A 4,880-nucleotide genomic window follows, 5' to 3' on the forward strand; every position below is an offset into this window, starting at 1 on the left:
CCTTTCCCTTGAACAACAGCGGTGATAGTATTGAAGGTCGCTATGTTTGTTCATACGAAGTGCAAGTAAATGGAAGATTACTCAACTCGACTTACACCGAATCTGTTCTCGTTGCCGTTCGAGGTGAGTGAGGTTTGCATTGCAAGCATTTAGAATTGCCGGGGCTTATCAGGAGGGGAGGCCCTCAATTTAAGGCAACATTGAATTGCATAGAATTACATAGAAGCTATCGCATAAGAACAGGCTATTTGGCCCAACTGTTTATTTATTTTTTATTTAGAGATACAGCACTGAAACAGGCCCTTCGGCCCACCGAGTCTGTGCTGACCAACAACCACCCATTTATACTAACCCTACAGTAATCCCATATTCCCCTACCACCTACCTACACTAGGGGCAATTGAGGCCGTTCAGCCCATCGTGTCTGCACCGGCTCTCCGAGTGAGCCATTGACTTAGTGCCCGGTCCCCTGCCTTCTCCACCTAACCTTGTCCATTCTTGCTTTTCAAGTAACTTTTGAATGCTTCAGTAAGGTTATGAAAGGTTATTCTAGGTCATGAAAACGTTTCTAACCGGAATGGTAAATGTTAAAATCTAGCCATTCGAAACTAAAAGCTGAGTTGTTATCATTCATTCACATTTAACTTTATTTGAACCCCTCTTGGTAGTCTGGGAAAGTGGACTAACATAGGAAATAGGGCACAGTACAGAAAACCAATCATTTATATGATGCTGAACGCATTCTTTCCTACTTTATATTCGGCCCCTTTTTTTTTGCAGAACAGGTCAGGGCATGTGCTGTTGACATTTTCTATGCACTGTGAAGGCAGGATGGTTGTGAGAGAGATAAGCTTGCAGTCACTGGTGATGAATAAGAAGATTGCAATCTTTCCAGTTCTGGGAATGAAGACACAGAAATGTCCAAGCTTTGTAACCTTAGACTAACACACCATCGAAGGAGTTTTATCGTGTCTGTGCAGGACACTTGGTAGAGCTATCTAATTAACCACACACTCTGCCTCTTTACTCGTTTCATTCACTTTCTAGTCTATCTCCAAATCCATTTTGAGAGTTAATATCACACCGATCCCTTACGGGGAGGTGGTGGTGATGCCCCTGAGCTCATACGCTAAAGACCAAGACTAGTGTTGTGAGGCCATTGGTTCAAATCCTATCACGTGAAATTTTAATTTAATGAATAAGTCTGAAATTTTTTGAAACAAAGCTAATCCAATGATGACCATTCAACCATCTGCTTCACTACTGTCCTTTAGGGAAGGGAGTCTGCCGTCCGGACCTGGCCTGGCCTATATGTGACTCCAGATGCACAGCCACGGGGTTGACTTTGAATGGCCTCGCAAGCCACTCAGTTCAAGGGCAATTAGGGACGGGCAATAAATGCTGGCCTGCCCAGCGACGCCCACATCCCATGAACGAATAAAAAAGGACACTCCTAATCTCACGTCAGCGATAAGCTTTACAGGAGGCAGACATCAGCCATTGACATGAGCAGGAGGAGTCTGCGGATGGGTAAAGACAGTGGGTCCATCTTAGGGCATTGATCCATCACAAAGACAACGTTTTCACCTGCTTTACCCATTAGTTGTTGGGAGCTTGTTACAATTCTGTCTAAGGTACTTTCTCCAGGAGACCAATACATTGATGCCAATTGAATTGAAAAGTGGGTGGGGCCTATAACTGGGGGGAAAATCCGAATGCATCTCTTTTGGGCACCCGGCACAGATGACGTTCACAGCAAGAATTTTTTGGGGAAGAAAGGGTTTCATGTTCAATTGATTGGCGTACAAGAAATGTCTGAAATGATACCGTTAAACTGACTTACATTGGTGTTTTTTTTTACAAACTCACTCCAGGATCCTCCAATGTTAAGACGATCATCGGCTGGTTCTTAGCGACTGTGATCCTGCTCCTGATTCTGGTCCTTTTTGTGTATTACTTCAGAAAACCGAAGACGTGCAAGAGTAAACGTGGTAGGATGCACACTTTATGTCGGTGCACTTCTTACTTTCTGCATTTGCAACATGCAGTCAGAAGACCTAACCTTTTGTGGGTCTCTGCACCCGTTGTGACGCTATTGGGATCACTTTCTGCACCCACTGCACCCCGTGCAGGCTGAAATCTCCATTGGCAGCTGGGCGTCCCAGGCCTGAGAAAAGCCGCTTGACAAAAGCAGGTGGCTCTCTGACGGCCTGGGGAGTTGGGGGGAGCGGGGCTCCTGATCGGGCCGCCCTCAATGCCCTAACCACCCCCAACACCCTCAATGAGGTGGATATCTGGCCTAAGACCAATTAAGGGCCTGGGGACTGTAAAATCCGGACTGGATCTTCAGGCCCGGCAGGGGGCGGGATCGCCACCGACTTTTCGATTGGTGGATGGCTCCTGTCCGACAAGGGAAAAAGTCCGGCCGAAGTATCTTTGAAATCGCATTCTGATCGAATCACATACATGAATGTAATATTTATTCTTTGTACGTTGTCTTTGTTCTGCTTTGGATGTGCACCAATGATATTATTTAAATAATAACCTGATGTATTTCCAACCCACAGAATACAGGATTTACGTTCGAGAACGACTGCTTGATGATGTGACTCATATAGAAGCAATAGATGACGATACTACCTTTTAATTGGACAATACTTTGTGCACTGTACTCGGAAGAAAGATACAGTGTGAAGATATTTCAGGACTTGATAGTTGTTATGTGTGGTAGCGTAATGAGCAGTACGACTCTCGCCTCCCATTATATGTCAGTATTTAGATTTAAGGTAGTCAATTGAAGTAGATATTGGCTGGTCATGTAACGAGTACCTGTTGTGATCCCGTTCCTCGTGCACTGGCTTCCAAGATTTAGTTTTTTTTTATCCTGTGCTTCCTGTCAACCTCCTTTTAGCATTTTGCCGATGCAGGTGGAAAACCCAGATGTTCACCAGTAACAACACCGCCAACATCTGTCAACAGAGATCAAGCTGCAAAAAGTAGCCGTGTGCTGGAGCTAATTGAAATCGAATTTCGACTGCTAATGGGATTGGAGCAGTTCAGAAACAGTTGCGGAATTTCATCTGGGCGGAGACGCAACAATGGGCGCCGTCCCCTCGGCCGCCCACACGGCGCCCACCCGGCATTCCGTTGCACTGACTTGAATGGGAATAGGTATCGGGCAGGGGGCGCCTAACTTGCGGCCGATGGGGATACCGTCCATTTTGTGCAACTGCCCAGATGCCATTTTATAGACCGTGCCCAGAGTTCCAAATCTGCTTGATGCAACAACACTCAGTTCAACTCAGACTTGTATCAGACAGATTAAGCGACATAGTTTTCATGTGATAAATATTTCCATGCCCACAGTCTAAAAATAACTGGTGGAGATCAGTCTGCCCTCTCAGATGGATGTAAATGATGCCATGACATTATTTCATAGTGGGGTGTGGGGTGGGGGGGAGGGGTATTCATATTTTAGGTGTAATTATCCCTCGACAAATATCAGTGGAAAAGATTACATGACCACTGTGGGATCTTGCTGTGCGCACCATTCGCTGTGGCGTTTCCTCCATTGCAACAGTGACTTTATTTCAAAAGTGTTTCATTGGCTTGGACCCTCCTGACGTCATGAAAGGCACCAATTGAAGAATTAAGAACTCTATTTTAACCTAACAAGTAACATTCGCCAATGTGAAACGGTCCCTTTTTGCTTGTTTTCCGAACTGCTTTCTGCAAATTTCTCCTTTTGTTTGCAAGAAAAGTCTTTACTCGCAGTTAGAATTGGCTCACATTGATTGTAGGAAAGCGAGGGCTGATCTGATCGAGGTGTTTAAACTGGTCAAAGGATTTGTATCACTTAGATTTTTTTAATGCATTCATGGGATGTGGGCATCACTGGCAAGACATTTGTTGCCCATCCCCAATTGCCCTTTGAGACGGTGGTGGTGAGCTGCCTTCTTGAAGCACCGCAGTCCATCTGGTGCAGATATACCCACAGTGCTGTGAGGGAGGGAGTTCCAGGATTCTGACCCAGCGACAGTGAAGGAAGGGCCGATGTAGTTCCAAGCCAGGATGGTGTGTGGCTTGGAGGGGAACTTGCAGATGGTGGGGTTCCCGTGCATCTGCTGCCCTTGTACTTCTAGGTGGTAGAGGCCGTGGGTTTGGAAGGTGCATGCGGAAAAATGGAATCATCAATAAGGGGATATAAATATTGCAGTTCGAGCTGGCCCATTCAGGTTCGAAATCAGGAAGCCTTTTTCCACACTAAGAGTGGTAGAAGGTTGGAACTCGCTCCTGTCAAAGGGAGTGAGGCTGGGAGCCAACTGTAACTTTTAAGACTGAGGTTGATAGATATTTTTCTGAGGTAAACAAGTCAAGGGATATGGACCTGGGGTGGGAAATGACATTGAGGTACCGACCGGCCAAGATCGAATTGAAACGGGGGACAGGCTTGAAGGGTTGAATTCTTAATGGTTAAAAAATTGTAAATGTAACCACACATCCTTGTTCTGCCTCAAAACTTTATGGAATGATTCAAGACTTAAATGTTCATCAAGGATTTAGATCTGATGGATGGAAACCAATAAAATGCTCACTCTTCCTACCATGCTACTATGTTCTAAGGTTATGACTTTGAAGCCAAAAGTATTTGCATGTGTGATAGTCTGATTGTGTTGGTGTGTTTCTCTGTGAGTGTGCTTTTGTGTGACTGGCCGTTTGTGCATGTTTGTATGTGATGTTATGACCGACCGCCCCATTCAAAACCTCCAATCAAAATATATGATTCTGATTGTGGTGGGAGAAACGCACTGTTAATTCAGTCCCGTCCCTCCACAGATCGCCTAACATATCGTTTTTAAACTTTCCACATTAAAGAAAGA

General features: G+C 45.2%; 1 long non-coding RNA gene across 1 annotated transcript; it reads left to right on the forward strand.

Annotated features, from left to right (window-relative positions):
* Positions 1-22: 22 nt before the first annotated feature.
* LOC137356200 (uncharacterized) lies at positions 23-4,600 on the forward strand. Its single transcript, XR_010971023.1, has 3 exons — positions 23-123; positions 1,875-1,991; positions 2,568-4,600. It is a non-coding gene; the product is annotated as an uncharacterized lncRNA (long non-coding RNA).
* The last annotated feature ends 280 nt before the right edge of the window (positions 4,601-4,880 follow it).

This window comes from Heterodontus francisci, chromosome 45, assembly GCF_036365525.1.
Source record: "Heterodontus francisci isolate sHetFra1 chromosome 45, sHetFra1.hap1, whole genome shotgun sequence".
Lineage (NCBI taxonomy): Eukaryota > Metazoa > Chordata > Chondrichthyes > Heterodontiformes > Heterodontidae > Heterodontus > Heterodontus francisci.